Below are 20,353 nucleotides of genomic sequence, written 5' to 3'. Positions count from 1 at the left end.
TCCCTATCTCATCTCCATTCAGAGTCATCAGAGCAATGTGTCCCCAGAGTCTTTGATGACAGGCAGAATGGCAGTTGGTCCCATCTAAGTGTGACGTTTTAGTAAGACCCAAGAGCAGACACTTATTTTCTTCTTACCACTTTTTCTGCATTGGCTTCCACTTGAACGTCACCCCAGATAGGTATTGTCTTAAAATATATGTAAATTGTCGGTAAAAATTTCACAAATTAAATGAATATAATCGTTTTCTTCTAAATTATTAAGTTCATTTCAGGCCACATGTCTCATAAAACAACATACATATCAAATATAAAATAATTCCAAAATAAAAATGAAAAAATAAAAACAAAATAAGCAAGAAAAGATGTTTGAATACAGGACATAAAATAATTCATCACATAATCCATCATATTAGCTGAAGCTTTAGAGCTGGCTGAAAATGTCATCCTTCCATTAATTACTGATTTCAGAAAAGATAACAACTTCAAGGTTCCAAAAATAGTTGTAGCTGATGTTAAAAAAAGAACTGGTTAACATCTATTAAGGCGTTGCTATTCCAATTAAGGGATTCTTGTTTTTTCCTACTATCAGAATAAGTCACACAATAGAACAACAAATTTAAGTTTTGATTCTACTGTACCTCGGTACAAAGCGCAACAATTGTCTCCACATTTTAAGTTGCCATGTTGCAGACTATTGAGTTAATAAGTAGACGATTCAATCTTAGTCTGTTTATTAAATGACAAAATCTAAAAAACTCAGACTATAGCAAGTACGGTTGAATGTGTTGTGAAGTGTAATGGCTTCCAAAGCTGTACTCGAAGGCAGCAATAATTACGTGTTAGAAATGCGTTCTACTGGCTATACTGGGTTAAACGGCCTGGCAGCCAAAGTTAAAGGCCTGAGCAAAGCAATGGTGTTTAACAAGGGCACCGAGACATCAGCCTGTGGGTTCCGTGGAACACAGGCTGGGTTCAGGGTTTTCAACTGGTGATCTGCGGTACCTGATTGGCGGTCCGGGTGCTAATTGTATAGAATGACATTGGGATGCATATCAGTTTTCCAGGGCCATTGCTACATTTTTGAATATTTTATCTATACGTTTGACACTGTCTATACAATTTAATGTGGATATCTTGGTTAAGTCACCGATAATTTTCTTAATCCAAGGAATTGTATTCTGCCTCTGAAGTGCTCAACGCCAGGAAGTAAGTGCTGAGTTACAGTTGCTCTCTTGCTAGAACACATTCATTTTTTTCTTTTTTTTTGATTTAATTGTAATACAATTGTTACAAAAAAGAAAATCCAATCGTCAGAAAAACAAATTTCTCTTTCGGTAAGTCTTCAGCTGTCCATAAATGATTTAGCGTTCGGCTGGGCTTAACTTCCGTAGATGTTCTTAAGTCCCTTTCGTGACCGTTTTGTAATCCTGTACCAGACCAATTTGTTTGAAGAAGAGGACCACGGCCGCCGCCCATTCAGTATTCTCTCCACCCATCAAACGGGACCACCATTCATCTTTCTCAATTGTGGTTGAGGTTCCCAAGAATTTCATTAGGTAAGTTTGTCCTGCTTCTTTGGTACCTTTACATATCAGCAAAAGATGGCAAATTGATTCCAGCTGGTGACTATCGCAGAAACGACACTGGTCCGTTTCGGAGAAACCTCTTCTGAACTGAATCTTGTTGGTCTTTAACAGGTTCAGTCTAATTCTGAGGAAAGTGTGACACAAACGTTTGTCTGGGAATTTTTTCAGATATCCTCTGCCGTCGTTGCTTCTTTTAGGGACATGAGGGAAGTTCTGAGTTAATGTGTAGGACGTTGCCTTGTCTTGTGTCTTGATCCAGTCCAATTCAATCCTTTTTTTTCAGCTTTGTTGGATTTTGTTTTAATGTGTCCCTCGTCAGGGCCACCTCTTCAAGGAGGTTTGCACAACCGTCAGCCCAGGTTTCTAGCGTTTTGTTTTTTCCACTACCTAGTTCTTTGCTCAGGATCTCAAAGACAGGCGCTGTAGGTTCCATTATAACTTTTCTAAAGAGCATCATGGTGTTCCTCAAGACAGACCCCTTCAGAGAGGGTAAGCATAGTTCTTGTCTGATTAGACAGATTGGAAAACATTCTCAAAAACCAGGTGGTCTGGGCAGGAAATGACACTTTGAAAGATGTTTAAGCCCCAGTTCACAGTGAGCTGCATAAATCGAGGAAGACTGCAGCAACCCTAGCAAAGATATGCAAAATTTGTTTTCTATAATTTGGGGAGGGGTTTTCTTACAATACCCCTAGACCCCAGCACCATATCATGCACTAGCCTTAGGTTTTGCTTCTATGCTCTTAATATTGCCTTAATAAGGAGGGCCTGAAATCTCCTTTAAATCAATGAATATCCCCTATTGTTTGTGAAATTTCAGAGGCTTGATTGGTTAAGTGTGCTGTTAACTCGAATCAAAAAGTCACTCCCAAGTAAACATAATCAGAGGTGTTCTGGATTCTCTCGCCATTGGCTGTACAGAACAAGGAATTGTAGGGATTACTACCAGTACGAATGAGGAGAAACACTGGTTATAGAGTATTGATTTTTAAACCCAAAGAGTTAATACATTCTGAATATGCTGAGACAAACTTCTGTAAGGTTTGTGGATTCCAGGCCGTTCAAATCAAATGATTGGTCTAAGCTAAGAGATGTTTCTTAAGCCTACCAAAAGAAGGCACATCTGCCCCCACTGTCGCCAAAAATGTAAATAAGCCTTTGGCACATTAATTAAACAGAAAAGGGGCCAATACACAGCCTTGCCTAGCACCGGAAACCACTTGAAAGAGCTGCTTGATGACTCCAGACAAACTGTATCTCAATGCTCCTTTATTATCGGTGTGAAAACTCACGATTACTGTGACAAGATCCAATGGGACGCGCATTTGAAAAAAGAATAGCCCACAATTTCGGTCTGTTCACAGAATTGAAAGCTATTGCCAGATCCATGAAAGCAAGGAATATTGATTCTTTCCTCGCATAATTGTATTTGGTCAAATTTAGGTCCAACTTTAAGGTTTGTTCTGCTCACCAAAGTCCCTCTCTGAACCCAAGCTTAATCAGTGCTAAAATATCCTTCTTGTTCACCCTTAATTCCAATTGGGTGAGTATTAATTTATCTAAGATCTTGAAAGAATTGTCCACGAGAGCTAGGATAGCTATTTCACATTTTTTGTAAACATTTCTTTTTTTAATGAATGTGACCTATTTTAGTCCGTTTCCATGATTCTTGACACCGATCCGATCTAAGCATGGCCTTATAAGTCAGAGTTACATTTGGCGGCCGGATAGTGGCAAAGCTTTCATCTGGCCCTGGGCTCTTATTCCACTTAATAGAGCAAAGGGCTACAGCATTCAGTTTTGATAGGGAAATCCTGGTCTGAGCCTGGTGTAAAGGCAAATCTGCAGCATATATATTAAATAACAGAGCCAGCACACATTTCTGTTTTACCCGCATTTCATCAATCCTATTTCTGCATTTCCCTTTTTTTGTTTGTAGGCTAACTCCTACTCACACATTTGTGTGCCGCTAAATCAGAAACCATAATCACAGTGATGTAATCCCCAGTGTGCACATTTTTACCATATCACTTTCTACTGATGTAGTGAATGCAGTGGAGAAATCCACAAAGCAGCAAAAACAATTTGAAGGCTTATGGATTTAATTTCCTTATGGTGGCCTCCATTATCGTTTGTTGCTTTGCCCGTTTAGGCAGTCATTTAGGAGAGGGGGACTTTCAGGTCAGGTACAAACCATGGGTTTGAACAGCCATTTTGTGAATTTGGACATCCAGGGAAGAATCGAGCTAAATCCTAACCGCTGACAGTGTATTCTTAGGGCTTTCAAAAGAAGAAGAGGAAGTAGCAGCAAGGTTAAAAGAGAGCTTGTCGTAAGACATTTTCCTCCAGTGGCGGGCATAGGGAGAACTAGGAGGACATTGTGAATGGGAAGAGCCAGAAGACATGAACATAGAAAATAGAATATAAACATGCGGGGACCAGTGCTCGAAGTGAGCGGGAGCGGTTGATAGCGGTGCTCCTCTACTTTTAAAAATTAAGTTTTACAGCTCCTATACTTTTATTTTAAAAAGAAACCGTTCCGGAACGGTTTCGTTTTAAAATAACAGTGTAGGAAGAGTTTGAAACTTGCACTTTCAGTGCACTGCACTGAACGTTCCCCCTAAACAGTAGGCGCATGTGTTTGGGGGTTTGTATTGTGCGTGGGAGGGTGCGTGGCGATGGGGTTTGTGGGGAGCGGGTCAGGCTAGCAGGGAACATAGTTCCACTACTTCTTTTCTTACACTTCGACCACTGGCGGGGACTAAAGCAAATGAATAGGAGAGACAACAGAAACCAAATTTGACTGAAGAGTGTGGCCCGCGGAATGATTTGGCTCATTCACTAAATAAGAAAGATGAAGAACAGCCAGTTTTTCTCAGCAAGGGACTGAACATTGAACAGTTCAGCCTGCAGGTTAAAATAGCCACACATAATGAGATGCACAGTGGACAGGGCAAGTTATGAGCGATCTTCTATAAAGAAGTCAGCAAATGCAGTCTAGGGATGAGGTAAGCAATAAACAAGAACGTAGTAGACAAAAGGAGAGTCTTATTGCAATATTGGATAACTGATAACAAGTGATATCAGAGACTGGCAAGAGATCTCATGAGATAATGGACACACCCCTACCAATAGCAGTGTCTCTATCGAGGTGAAGATGATGATAACCATCTCTGGTTCTGGAAGCACCTCAAAACCTTTCTCTTTGCTTCTGTTTTTTCTCCTCCTCTCCCCTGCTGATTTCGTGGCTGATACTGAAACTGCACTGATCTACCTGGCCGCCCTCTGACCTCGGGCCCAGGTCCCCTCCTCCGCCAGTCGCACTCCTGCACTGCCCTCCTGGCAACCCCCGCTTTTGGGGACTGTTTTTTCTGTATTCCTACAGTCCCACTACCTGCACTTGACACCTGATGCCTGCACTTTACCCTTGCACTTGCCACCTGTTGGCCGTACCTTACCATTGTACTATTGTTATTTATTCTATCTTCCCATGTACAGCACTGTCCCCTCCCCTTTTCCCCTGCACTTTCCCCTCTCCCACTTCCCATGCACTTGCACAATCTGAATGACACCTGGCCTAGTAGGATCGTTGTCTGTCTTCCCGCTGATCCCCCGCCCCGCTTGCCTCGTTGCGCCTTGAAACACTTGTGTAAAGGCGTGTTATAAATGCCATATCATATCATATCATAACCATGGAGAAGCCTGGCGGCAATGACAAGGCCAGATGAATCTCTCAGTGAACTCCCTTTGATAAAGATTAGGCCTTGAACGTCCGCCCCAAAGAAGTCATGAAGCTCAATTGAATCATTCAACAGGCATGCACTGAGAGCAGCAAAGGAGAGACTAGGCAAGCAATGGGTACCAAAGCTGAAACCAGAAGAAGTGCCAAGCGTGACGGGGAGCTTTCCAAATGTGCCCAAAGAAACAACCGAGTAAGTGAGAATGGTGCCCAAACCTGGCATAGGCGGGTGTCTTTCAAGGAAGCAGAGAGCTGAAATCTCTGAGTGGGAATTTGATCTGGAAATGGATAAGGTGGAACAGAACACAAAGGTGTTGGGAGATGAGCTTGCAAAAAATAGGGATGGCACTAAGTGCACTCAAACTTAAAGCAGACGTGCACAGCTGTGCTTGCCGTTAGTATGTGAACAGTGTGCCTGCTGCACACGGATGTGCATCAGCACTGCTGAAATAATGGCTGCTTTGAGTCAGGAGAGCCAGAAGCCAATCATAGGGCAGAGGAGACTTGTGAAGGTGAGGCCCCGCCCAGAAGGGAATGAGAGAGGAAAAGGATGCTGCCTATAGCAGTCGGGGTCGGACTGGGACAAGAAATGGGCCCGGTCACCCAAAAAAAAGTGGCCCACCCCTCGCCTCAAAAAGGTGGCCCACCCCTTGCTTCACGACCCTTGACCTCTGATGACATCACCAGAAGTGATGTCATTTGACCCCACCCCAAAATGACATCCCAGGAAGCGATCAAACACGACCTTTCACCCCTTGACAAAACAGGAAGTGGCATCAAAGAGCACTGTTTCCTAAGTAGACAGCGAAAAATATGGTTATGATTTCACTAATGTGATATACATTTCATACAAGAATGGATCACCATATGTATCATTATCTATGTGTATAAATCAATATTGTCAAATTACTGTGAATGCAAGCAGACGACCAAGGTCAAATGATAGTATGTTATTGTATAGCACTTACGCTTAAGCTCTTTTTTATAGAACAAATATGCATAAAATACCACCCAACCTGTGTTGGTACTCATTTATCAACCTAAGAATGATGAAAGGCTTTTAGAAAAAAAAAATGTTTGAAAAAAGATCAAAAAACATTTTTCAATTTTTCTTTCTTCCAAACCGGCCCAGGCATGGCCAGAAACCGGCCCCTACCCCCCAGCGATGAGTTCGGCCCAGCCACGGGCCAAAAGGCACAGGGGCCAATCCGAACCTGATAACAGTGGGCAGCCAGGACCCGACAAGTAGGGGTGTTCAGCACACGAAACTTTGGAAAGACTCATAAATAGATATTCAGAAAAAAGGTTAAGCGCTCAAACTTAAAAGTTAGATATGTGACCAAGCAGCCATTCCCCCCTTGCAAACATCCAAGTTCGCGCCCGCGTTGAGAGATGAGAAGAAAGTATTCCTCCATACCGCGCTCAAGTCTCTAGTGCCTTGTCTGTTTTTTTCTGTTTACTGGATTAGCGCCAAGGTGCCTTAGGGTGTTTGTGCGCTCTATGAATATTAAAATCAGTTAATCAATCAATAAATCAAGGGTAATATGTGTGATATCATTGTAAAAGTGAAATTGCTCTTCTATAATAGAAATGATTGGCTGCTTTTGTGGGTAGAATATATCAAATGCATTGGGGGTCATTATGAGTATGGAGGTAGCCACGGTGCTATTAGTGCCATAGCTACCCCCATACTGCATCCTGGGTCCGGGTACCCTGATTGGGGAAATACCAGACCATTCCAACCTTGGAGGACACAGTATTTCCCCATTCAGGGAACCCATCCCCATTCGAGCCCCCATAGGGCTCAATGGGAAAGGGGAGGGAGCTAACAACGGGCCCGTTAATAACGGGCCCATTATCAGCTCCCTGGTCCTTTAGCGGCTCTCACTAAGGGTGCCTGGTAAAACCATCTGCCCTTAGCGGGACGCGCTAAAGGACCTCGTAATGCGGCAGTAAGGGGTTAACGGCACCGGCACCCGATATCAGGTATTAATATCGCCACATATATGGTTGCCGTAAATAATACAAAACAGCCATTGACTCCTATCAAAGCTGTAGGATGACTGACATTCTCGAGAGTAAATTTAAACATGATTGAGCCACAATCCAAATACAGCGAGGATCTCTCTTAGATAAAACTAACTAAGGTGGTTGAAGGCCTTCTTTTTTTAATTACTTTTTTTTATTGATTTATTCAGAAATGTAATGAACATACAAATTACATCCAATTGGTAGGTCCCAATGCCCCCCTCCATCACCCCTGGCTACCTCAGTTCTTCCTTTCACTTCATCCCAGGTCTCCTTGGCCTGCAATCCCTTCCAACAATGGGCCCCTCTATGTGTGTTATAAACTCTTCTTCTCATTTTTAATTGGCCTGCTCCCACTTCCCCCAGATCTTGTGATATTTGCCTTGACGTTGCCTGTTCCTATACGTTATTTATTCCATCACCCTGCAATGTTCCATTCCTTCCTTCCATATTCCTACTGTATGGATTTGACCAGTTCCTCAACTAGATGCTAGGTCCCTTTGGGTAACTATAAATGTGGTGTAAGTGAGTTTGTTTTGCAAACCCAACCATTTAAAGTCTCATGTGATATGGAGTATTAGCCATTTGGGGTCCTTGGGATCGCACATCCCATCAATCTAGACAGCCTGGTCCGGATCTTTTCCCAATATTCCCGAATCCTAGACACTCCCAATGTAGGTGAATCATGGTTCCCACACCCATGCCACAATCTAAACCGATATTGTCATTACCATATGCCTTCCTGTAAAGCCGAACCTTACAGTACTACACTCTGTGTATTTTATATTGTACCACCAGGCTTAGCATGGGTGAAATATTGACCTCTCTTGCTGCTACTTTTGCTTCTAACCATTCCTCTTCCTCTAGTGGCACTACATTTGTCTCCCAATTATTTTGTAATCTAACCATGGGCATTGATGTGTTGTTATTTATTGTTTGGTATAGTATTGTGTTTTCTTTCCCCTACAGCTATTTTGAGCTTAGGTGGACCTGCTCGGGGGAGTGTTCAGGAATGTCTATCTCTCATCTGAATCCGGCAGTAACAATGTGTTTTAATTTGATCCATGTATAGCTTTCACTTTGAAGTAACCCATACCTTTTCTGCAATACTGGGAACGGCGCAATCTCTTTATTGTCTATTACTTCTACCAGCTTGTAAATCCCTAGTTCCTTCCACCTTCACTGATTCCCTAACTTACTCACTTCCGAAATGCATGGGTTTTCCCATAGCGGGAAGCATTTGGTGGCTTTTCCTTTGTGCCCCATAGTGTTTTTGGCTTCCGTACAGCTTTTCACAATCCTTTCCCCATGCTAACTGCAGATTCTGTCTGCCCGGGCTACCACACAATATTTGTAGGGTGTCTCTAATCCTTGTTTCTGTTAATTCCAACTTCATGTGCGACTGGGTTGTCCCTCTTAACACCCATTTGTTTGCTACCTCTAGTTGTGATGCCCAATTATATTGGCAGATGTCCAGCACTCCCAGGCCACCCTCCCAGACTGATCCTGTTAGTGTCCTCAATGCTATCCGCAAAGTTCCCTGGCCCCAAATAATCCTTATGATTATTGCCTTGATTTTGACCAAAAGTGCTTTAGGGACTTCCACTGGGGTGTTTTGCAATGCATATAACAGGCTAGGGAGTGCCATAATTTTAAGTTAATTGGTCCTTCCTATCATCGTAAGTAGCAGGTTGAATCATTATTGGATCCATGTTATTAGTTAGGAAATGTGACTCCCCCAGACTCACTTCAATGCCGGGATATTTAAATGATCCATCACTTACATGTAGGGGGCAGTCATCCGGTATTTCCTCTGTAACCCTCTTCGCCGGTAGAAGGACCAACCTCCACCCAGTGTATTCTGAGCCCGCAGTTGATGCCGAACTTCTGCAATATTTCCATCACTCTGGGGTCCTCCTCATCGTTTCCCCCAGATATATTAGGAGGTCATCCGCGTACAGGGAGATATCCTCCCATTCCCCAGATCACCGGAAGTCCTTCATTGTTGGGTCGAACCTGATCTTTTCTGCCAGTGGCTCTATCGCCAAAAGAAACAGCAGCAGGGAGAGCGGGCACCCCTGTCGGGTACCCATCTGAAGTGGAAAGTTTGGCAGGTGAAACCGTTGACCCATACCCTTGCAGGTGGTTTTGCATACAACAGCTTCACCCATGAGACAAAGTTAGGCCCTTCCCCATGGTCGCCCATAAAACTTCCCACTGTACTGAATCAAACGCCTTTTTTGGAGTATAGTGACATTATCACCTGGGGCCCTGTAGATGTTTCACTAGCATCAATGCATTATGTACCCTCTATAGATTCATTCTTATGGCTCTATCGGAGACAAAGCGACACTGGTCCGAGTGCACCAACTGACTGATTACCTTTATCAACTTACTTTCTAGAATCTTTGCGAGAATTGTGGCCTCTCTGTTCAGCAGTGAAATAGGTTGGTATGAGGCGCACCTCTCCATTGGTTATGTATGAAAAATATCATATAACACAACATAAACAGTTCTTGGGAGAAATAATAGGCATTGACACTTTGTCACATTCATCAATAATACCATAGTTTGATACAACGTACTGGCTGGCCCTAAAGGAAGAACACCCTGACCCTGTCAGGAATGCCTTGCCCTAGATGGGAGGTGGTGCGCCGCCTATCTAATAGGGATAGCGGAAGGAAAACTGTCCCTTATCACTGCTGTTCTCATTTGTTGTATCAAAATAAAATAAAATAATAGAACTGGTGGTTAAAAACCAGGAAGACAACCAATCCACTAATGTAAAGACATGACTATATATTAGATCTTGTCAGTATCCTAACTGTGTGAAACGTGCTACCCGGGGATTTGGTCTAAGTGTTTTATTCACCCACAGGAATCCAAAGTTCCAAACAAGAGTGGTTGTACCCAGATGGTAAGTGTGTAAAAAGTCCCTTATGCTCGGGACACCTTAAAACTGTGCTCACGGATGTGAGTATAATTATTCCTATACCGTATCCTCAATCATTTCATGGGATATCATAAAGGTCATGAGACCACTCATGACCAATTTGGTCAACCGGTTTCAATGACTAATTCAATTCGTGCCATCTTCTTCAGGACCGATTGGTTTGCAAGGATAGTTCTAGTTCCAGCATCTGTCTGGTTGGCAGATAAGGCGAGCACCTCCGTCCCATGTAGGGAGACAAAAAGTGTAAAAAAGCTAGGTCTAAGTACCTCAAATGCTCGAATTTGTCTACATAGTACAGACTTGTAGCCACGTTGTTAGATGTTCGCACATTCATCTGTGTCTTATCTTGGAAATACATTAAACTGCCTCATTTCTTGTTTGTGGGCCCATTTTCTTAATAATTGTGAGGGGTAAGGTGCGGGGGACATACAAAAACAGAACAAAAACAGAAACAAATTATGGGGATTTTGTTACCTGCAGAGCAAGCTGTCATTCTTTTTCTCTTTTGTCTCTTTTGTCATTATTTATGTCTGCAAGAGCAGTTTGTGGGAATTACGTTCCCTACAGTCCTAACTCTCATTGGTTCATAAGTATTTTGTGTCCACCTGGCTTTCTGTTACTAGCCAGTGAATAACACGATTGTATTTTTGCAGGCAACCGCCTGGTGCAAGCTGGTGGCTGTTGCTTCTTTGGCGAGGGGCTGTGTGACACACGTTCTGATTCGTATAGGATGTACCGAGCACTTTGTTATTCTAAAAGAGAGAAAAGGTTGTTTAGCCTCGTTGCAGCGCACCTGAAAATGTTCATGTCCCAGTTTATTCCAAAAAAGCCCTTGTATGATGTACTGAGGTGCCCAGATCACTTAATGCTTACCTTAAGGTCGCTCTTGTTTGTGCTTCGCCCGCTGGTGACGCGCTGTACTGAATGCAGCATTTCCCGGGGCAGCACAGAACTATTCCAATTTCGTGAGATTCATTGGGCGTGTTCTGTCATGCTGGCTGCAGACTAGTTCGCGACGCAGGCAGACATCTTTGAAGGGGCTTTCTATAGGCTGATTAAGCACGCGAAAGACTCATGCATGGTGTTCACTAGTCTTTCGATATCGCTAAGCCCATGAGTCGATCAAAAAGGTTTATACTTGTAATGCACATACATGGATGTGTCAAAGAATTTTTATCAAAACAAGTTGTTATTCAAGTTCCCATACAGACACGGCCTCTGCAGATTCATCGCAGATGCGTGTGATGCTGAATTTGACACACTGATTGTTCTAAGCGCATAGACGGTGACCTCATAGGATGGCCAACATCTGTCAAACATGGTACACAGATGAGAATGCATGAGGGCGAGCTGCTTACGAATGGACACAGGTCTCATGCTAATATCAATTATTACAACAGGTGACTTTCTTGTGCCTGTCCGTCTGCAGCATTTTCTATGGACAGGGCCTAATTCAGATTACCAGGAATCGCAACATAAACATCCCAATCGCTTGTTCTTTTGCTGACATGGTCGAAGTGACCCTCAAGTGCAAATGTGCTTTGTTGGTGTGAGAGATGATGTAACAAATTGTTTGCAAAAATGGGGGATGGCAACCAATGTTGCTGTGTCATGTCATCAACATGTGCGGTAGTGCCGGGAGCCCCCTTCTTGCTCATTGTGTGTATTTTAACGCAGCATGACATCCACATGTGCGGTAGTGCCGGGGTCCCCTTATTGCTCATTGTATGGGCCTCATTATGAGTTTGGAGGTAGCCATGCAGTTTTTAGTGGCATGGCTACCCCCAAACCGGGTACCGGGTCTGGGTTCCAGAAATAGGGAATTACCGGGCCATACCGACTGTGGCAGACCCAGTAATTCCCATTCTCGGGATCCGGACCCGGTACATCCTCATTCCCATTTGAGCCCCCAAAGGGCTTAATGGGAATGGGGAGGATGCTAACAATGGGCCCGTTAATGAAGGGCCCGTTGTTAGCATCCTGGTCTGCCAGCGGGTCCCGCTAAGGACGTCTGGTCTGACCAGACATCCTTAGCGGCATCCGCGAGCAGACCTCGTAATGAGGCCCAATGTATTTTAGTGTGGCATGACAGCCAATTCTTGCCATTAGATAGCTTTGTTGAGGTCCTGATTGCATGTGTCTAAACGAAAAATCAATTCAGCTCTCTCCGAATTCGGATGTTATGGTAGTTTCCTCCTCGTTTAGGGAGTTTAACTTTCTCATGATGGTCCACTTAAAGTCTTTGGGACCATGGCCCTTCACCATAAAATGAGGTACAAGGAGGGCCAATAGCTTGCCTGTCCTGAAGCACGACCTGTGTTCGGTCATTCGTTTTTTCACCTGGCGAGTTGTCATTCCTATGTATTTTAAATTACATGGGCAGGTGATCATATACACAACCCCTATGGTGTTGCAATTCATGAAGGTCTTTCGTACCCACCGGGTCTTCCACCCAATGTCTGTCTGTGTGCTTCTTGTTGTTTGTGCACACATTGAACATTGGCCGCATGGGGAATGGCCGGTTGGAGGGCCCATTGTCCATAACATGGGTTGGACCTGTTCAGAGTCATCACCAAAGTGTGGTAGTGTCTTCACTAGTTTGTCCCTGATGTTTTGCCTTCTTGTGAGTGCAAACCGGGGTACTGGTAGGGTACATTAGCCTGTATTTAGATTAGTCCATAGTTTTTTGATTTCCCTCTTAATTATGTTGAGCAATGGGGAATAACTAAACACTACTCTGATAGAGTCATTCTCAGCAGGTTTTTTGTTCTGTTGTTCAAGGGTGACCGATCTCAGAATGTTTTTGGCTCTCTTGTACATAGTGTTTACTATTCTCGTTGGATACCCACGATGCAATTGTTGGTTTATGAGTGTTTCTGCTTGGGTCGTATAGTCTGAGGTGTGCGTACACAACCTCTGATACCTGAGGAGTTGCCCAAATGGGAGATTGTCCTTCAGGGCTTGGGGGTGATAACTCGAGTAGCATAGCAGAGAGTTGCGGTCAGTTGTCTTCTTATAGACCTTCAAGACCAGTTGTCCGCTGCTCGCTGTAATTAGTAGGTCTAGAAAATGTGTCTCCTTTTTGTCAGTGTCTACAGTGAATTTCAGGTTGGAATTCTGATTATTGAGCCACTGATAAAAGGCAGTCAATTCCTCCCTGGTACCTTTGAATACCAGAAAAAATCATTGATCTACCAATGTCATATTTTAAGTTTGTCCAAAAAGGGGTTAGTTGTTGGATAAATATGGCTTCTTTCGAAGTAGTCCACATAAAGATTAGCCAAACTGGGAGCAAAGGTAGCTCCCATTGCAGTCCCCGATACTTGTTGGTAGTAGGTGTTGTTAAACAGGAAGAAGTTCCTGGTGAGGGCAATCTCAACTAGTTCAATAATGAATGCCGGCGGCACTCCATGAAGGTCAATACCTGATTCTAGCAATTTCCGTACCATGACCAGAGTCTCCTGTTGTGGAATGTTTGTATACAAAGACTCAATGTCCATGGTAACAAGCCACTCCTTTTCTGGATCGAATTCAAGTGTACTTAGAAGAAGCATGGCAGGGGAAACTTGTATATAAGATTGCATTTCGGGATTTCGTTTTTAATGAAAAAGTCCACATACTGAGATAAAGGTTCCAAAATGGAATTGATGCCAAATACTGTTGGTCGGCCTGGTGGTGTGGTGAGTCCTTTATGGATCTTTGGCAGGGCGTATAGGGCCGGGAGGCGAGGGTGTCTTTGTGTCAAAAAAGCTGCCTCTATGGGACTAATATACCTTTCTGCCTGTGCTTCCTCTACTATAAGACAAATGAACGCCTGCAGATTGGAAGTAGGATTTGTCGGTAGTGTCCGGTAACTGGTCTGGTATTGAAGGAGTGTATCCACCATGTTGTTGTAGTCTGTGGTATCCATCACTACTGTCTCCCCTCCCTTGTCTGCTAGTTTTATGGTTATGGCAGAATTTTTTGCCAGGTCTGTGACAGCCGCTAATTGTTGTTTAGTACAATTGTTGTGTATAAATTGAATATCTTTTTCCAGATCCACAATCTTTTTTTAATAAAGCCTATTCAAAGGTTATGGACCCGGCAAAATATCGGGGCCATCCTCAGGATTCTCTGGAGCTCCCCCTTGTCACGACATTCATTGAACACACCTAACATTGGTTTCACCACCGTTCCCCCCAATCGTTTCCAGCATTCGAGAGGGAGGCTGTTCTGTCCCAGGGTCTTTCCGGACTGTAGGTTGTTCCATAGCCATCTCTTGCCGAGCTTGTTGACTGAACCTAGGCAAATTAACTCCCCCAGGTAAGTTAGTATACCCGTTTCGTACGGTCCCGCCACCGACTTATACAGTCTATGGTCAAAGTTAGCAAGTTCATCAGTAATCTGACTGTCATTTTTGCATTGGTTGCCCTTGTCTCACCTTATTTCTCTAACCCATCTGGAGTCCTCTTCTCTCCATTCCAACCACACCAGCATTTTACTGCCTTTGCCCCTACTTCATACACCTTGGTTTTCGTGACCCAGTCTGCCTGTTTCCCCTTGTTTAATACCGCTGATGTGTAGCGCTGGTTTGCACTAGCTCCACCTTCACTTCGGTCGTACTGTCGTCTAAGTATTCCCTTTCCTTTCACTCTAATTCTTTTTCTAGGACCTTCAACTTCCCTCTCCTTTCTTTCTGGTGATGTCCATCACCCCCATCGCCGTCCTCCCGAGGAGCATCTTATATGTCTCCCAAACCATACATTGACTCTCAACTGTCCCCATGTTTAACTCAAAACATTCTTTCTTCCCAGCCTCCTGCTCATCCCATATTTCTTTAATACCCAAATAATAGGCATTCAGCCTGCAGTCTCCCTGACCCTTCAGCTAATTCTCCCCATGATCATAACATAGAACGAGATGTGATCTGATATGCCTCTTGACAGGTATTGCACCTGTGATATCCTCCCCACTATGGTACATGGTCTGAAAATGTAATCTAGATTGGATAATGCTCCTGAGTCGAATGAGAAGTAGTGCTCACCAGGGTGCAGCTCTCTCCAGGCGTCCCTCCAGCCATTAGCTCCCACAAGATTCACTAGTTTAGTGCATGGTTTATTACACATTTGCCCGGCCCCTTGTGAGCTCTGATCCAGATATCCCTGGAATACATCTTTAAAGTCCCCTCCCACTATTGTTAGGCCAGCCCTTGCGTGGCCAGTACTGCTTGTATTGCCCTCAGTAGCTCTGTTTGTATGGACAGCAGTGGGTATGCACTGATTATGGTGATTTCTCTTCCCACAGGTCACCTGCCACTAAGATGTATCTCCCATACTTGTCCCTCACCACATGCGTTACATTAATGGGAATGTTCACCTGATTAAGACCTCAGCCCCCCTGGAATCTCTATAGTACCCTGCATGCACTACAACGTTCTACTGCTCCCTCCCCAGAAAGCTGCACGCTGAGACCATCAAGTGTGTCTCTTGCAGGAGTACTATGTCTGCTTTTTACCTATTAAGGAATTTAGTAACCAGACTCCTTTTGATCTTATCATTTATCCCATTCACGTTCCAGTTGACACTTTTCAATGCTCTTCTGATTTCACCCGTTGTCATGTTTGTTATACCATTCTCCCTCCTTTCTGGATTCTATAGCGATATCACTGAGCCGCCTGTCAATGTTGTCAATTACAACCCCCCTGTATCTCTGCCCCTGACCTGTAAACAAACCCCCAGCCGTAACATCCCTGTAACACCACTCCTTTACTTCCCCCTAACTTGAAGCATCTGTCGTCCCCACATAACTGAAACTCGTTCTCCCCCACCCATCGGTGAGAGTATTAAAGGGGGGCCATGCGCAGGCACCCGTTCTCTGTGATGGTCCATCGTGTTCCCCGCTTGCCGCCTCTGTGCGTTGAGGCTTTCCCCACCTGTGTAGCTACTCCACTAACCATTGGCAACTTCCAACAGGGTCTATTGTGTTACTTCTTGGATTGTTTATGTTTGAGCCCCTTGAAAAAGGATTAGGTAGAGGTTATGGACAGGACTGGGGAGGTTGGGGATGGTTAGATTGCTGCACACCTTTTACTTCTGTCCCACAAGGCAACTTCAATGCTGTCTCAATATTAGCACACAGTGTTACAACTTTATGCCCCTGAACAGTTCTGCCGACTATGTTAAGACTCACATAGAGCTAGGCACAATCACAAGGTGTCAGCTAACAAGTCGCTGACACGAAACATCTACACATGCAGACTTAGCTTTTAGTTGTTGTCCAAGTCCGGTAACATGGTCCTTAGCGTCACCAGTTAGATGCTGTCAGTCTCATGCAGCGCCTTGGAGGTAGTTCAGGCAAGGTCCTTGCTACAAAGGAAGAACACTGTGTTATTGCCTGTATTATGGCCTCATACAGTCATTCTCTCTTCACGCTGCACTCGTGCATTCACACACACTTTCAATAATGTGCGATACCGCACATGATGGTCTGCAGATTGGTATCACTAAACTTTCCTCAAAACAAAACTGCTGCCCAATAATGCCCACACAAGCTTCTCTGCACGTGGCTTGCAGCTCCTGTAATTCCCCTCTTCTTCTGAACACACACAGAACACGTTTTACACGTGTTCCGAAAAGTAATGCATCCCGGAGCCCAGCTCCTCCTCCAAACAGGAGTTTAAGTGTTAAAAACAAAGGAAGTCGCTCCTGAAGCGGCTACTTATCTCTTTCTCCAGGCGCAGGGGCGATTGGTATGGGCGGAGTATAAGATGCCCCCTGCGCTACCCCAGCTCCCTCTGCAGCGTTTCCCAAATCCTTAGAATTTGCCTCCCCGCTCCCTCTGCAGCGCCTTCCCGACTTATCTTTAGGTAGGCGAGGGGCCGGATGCTTGATCTGGTGGGGCTGGGCCCCTCGCGTGAAGTTTTCGCCTGCGTTCCTCTGCGCACGCCCTCCTCCGTGGGTTTCTCGAGCACAAGCCCCGTGCTCCGTAGCTCCCGCATGCACGGTGACTCGCACCACACCCAATCTGTTTCCTGATTGGCCCCTCATGCCCCAGGCATGCTGGGCAATGTAGTTTTGTCGTGCTGTTTGCCTACAGAGAGGACAAAGCAGCCTCCTGTAAGGCAATATAGCGCTCCTGACGGTTCTCAGTGAACAGTGTTTTTAACTGGAGCATGGTGCACAGCACCCACACATTTACCTGTCTTGGGCTTTTTTGTGTGTTTCACCTGAAACTGTTGTCTTTTCTTGGGTCTGCCCTGACATCACTCCTCGCCCCACAGAAGGCCGGTGATGGCCGGAGTTTGTCCGGAATATTTAGATGAAAGGTGCGCAGGAATCTTGGAGCATGCACATGAGTAGAAGGCTCCCAGGAGCGATCCTCAGGGCCATACCCAACCCAATCTACCAAGTAAAATACCTGCCCTTTTTTTATCTTTTTTGGAATTCAAGATAGCCCGAACCTCATACTCGGGTTTCCCTGGGACCATAATGGGCGGTGGCTTTTGGGGCATAGTAGAGTTAGGGGCTGGTTTCAATAATGAAGTATGAAATGTTGGATGTATCTTCATTTGGGGCGGTAGCTTCAAACGCATGGCTACGGGATCAATGATTTTTTCGATGGCAAATGGACCTAAATAGCGTGGCTGTAGTTTACGGGGTCCATGCAATGATATATTCCTGGTGGACAACCATACCAAATCTCCTACATGATATAGGGGGCTAACTCAACGATGTTTATCGGCATAACCCTTTTTGGATTGAACAATATTATCCTGCACCTCTTTCCATACTTGCTCGATGCACTTCCGCTGCCCTATCAATGTTGGAAGGGCGAGTGTGGGAGGTGGTGCGATTGTAACCGGAAGCACTCTGGGATGATAGCCGTAGAGGCAATAAAAAGGTGATTGCTTGGTGGAAGCATGGCTTGCGTTATTATATGCCAGTTCGGCTAACCACACATGTTGCACCCAGGATGCTTCCCTGCTGGTGATGAAGCAACGCAGGTACTGCTCGAGCCCCTGGTTCACATGTTCCGTTTGGCCGTCTGTTTCTGGGTGATAGCCTGACGTTAAGCCTACGTCCATCCCAATGACCCCACTCAAAACTGCGAGGTGAATTATGGCCCTCTATCAGTAATCATTCGGGACGGAAGCCCATGAAGGTGCACCACGTGCTGGAGAAACAACTCTGCGACCTTGCCAGCTGTTGGTACCCCTATACAGGGAACGAAGTGTGCCATTTTCGAAAAGGTATCCACGATTACCAGGATAGACGTAAACCCCTGCACTGCCGGTAGATCTACTATGAGGTCCATAGTAACGGTATGCAATGGTTCAGAAGGTGTAGGTAAGGGATGTAATAATCCGGCGGGTTTACGATGGTCGGCCTTGTTACGGGCGCACACTCCACATTCACCAACATATTTTTGAATGTCACGCCGCCAGTTGGGCCACCAAAAATGTCGTGACACTAGTTTTTGTGTTTTTACTCTGCCCGGATGTCCGGCCAAAGGTGAGTCATCACACCAGGACGTGGCCTTTTTCTGGAGTTCTTTTGTGTGTAGGTATAATTGCTGGCCATAAGGTATCCCAGCAATAACACTATGCTGTGGGTTCTGGGTACACCATTGGTGTAGATCCTGTATAGCAATTTCTTTTTGTACTGCCTCAAATAAATCCAACGTGGCGCCCACAATGCGTGCCAAAGGGATTATATTTTGAGGCGTACTTTCATGATTTTTGACAACAGGCTCTAGGTACTGTGATAATATGTCGGCTTTTCTGTTATTGATTCCAGGCCTATAGGTGATAATGAAATCAAACTCTGCAAAAAATAGCGCCCAACGCAATTGTCGCGGACTCAAATTTTTAGCTGTTCTAATAAATTGCAGATTCCGGTGATCCGTTATAACTGTTACTGTGTGGCGAGCGCCCATCAGGTAATGTCGCCACTCACCAAACGCGGCTTTAACAGCCAGTAGTTCTCGGTCCGCAATTGTATAGTTTGCTTCTGCGGGGAGTAACTTCCATGAATAATAAGCCACCTGATGGAGTAGGCCAGACTCAGGATTTCTTTGGGACAGAATGGCCCCGAGGGCGTAACTAGAGGCGTCTGTCTCAACCACAAACGTTTGAGCTAAGTCAGGATGTCTCAGGATAGGTGCGTCGGTAATGGCCTTTTTGAGCAGTTGGAAACCTTGCTCAGCGGCACGATCCCACAGGAATGCGCACCCCTTACGAAGAAGTTTAGTAATGGGGGTGACTAGTTCAGAGAAATTTTTAACGAAACAACGATAAAAATTCGCAAAACCCAAAAAGGACTGGATTTCTTTCACCGACGTTGGGGACGGCCAATCTAATATAGCCTGCACCTTTTTGCGTTCCATTTGTACCCCGGTTGGTGTTAAGTAGTACCCATGGAACTCTACGGTGGTACGATGCAACTCGCACTTCTCTAGCTTAGCATAGAGACGATGTTCCCGTAGCTTTTCCAATACTGCGCGAACATGTTGGACATGTTCTTGGGGGCTTCGAGAGTAGATTAGGATGTTGTCAATATAGACGACAGCACATATGTCTAAAAACTGTCGAAGAACCTCGTCCAAGAAATGTTGGAAAGCAGCGGGCGCGTTGCAGAGGCCGAATGGCATGACCTCATATTCATACAATCTGAATTTTGTACGGAAGGCGGTCTTCCACTCGTCTCCTTCACGCACCCGCACTAGATGGTATGCGCCTCAAAGGTCCAACTTAGTGTAGATGACCGCGTTGTACACCTGGTCTAACAGGACCGGTATGAGCGGTAGCAGATACCGGTTCTTAATGGTAATCCGGTTTACCCCGCGGTAATCAATACAAGTCCGGAGCTCCCCGGACTTTTTAGGAACGAAGAATAAGGGAGAGGAGACTGGCGAGTTGGAATGTCGTATAAAACCATTCTGCAAATTAGTAGCAATGTACTTGCGGAGGTGCTTGTTTTCCGCCTCAGTTAACGCATAGATGCGACTGCATGGGAGAGTGGCTCCCTGCTCAAGATCTATTCGGCAGTCGAAAGATCTATGCGGAGGT

Source organism: Ambystoma mexicanum, chromosome 6p, assembly GCF_040938575.1.
Source record: "Ambystoma mexicanum isolate Mex_15411 chromosome 6p, UKY_AmexF1_1, whole genome shotgun sequence".
Classification (NCBI taxonomy): Eukaryota; Metazoa; Chordata; class Amphibia; order Caudata; family Ambystomatidae; genus Ambystoma; species Ambystoma mexicanum.
This window is presented reverse-complemented; position numbering follows the sequence as displayed.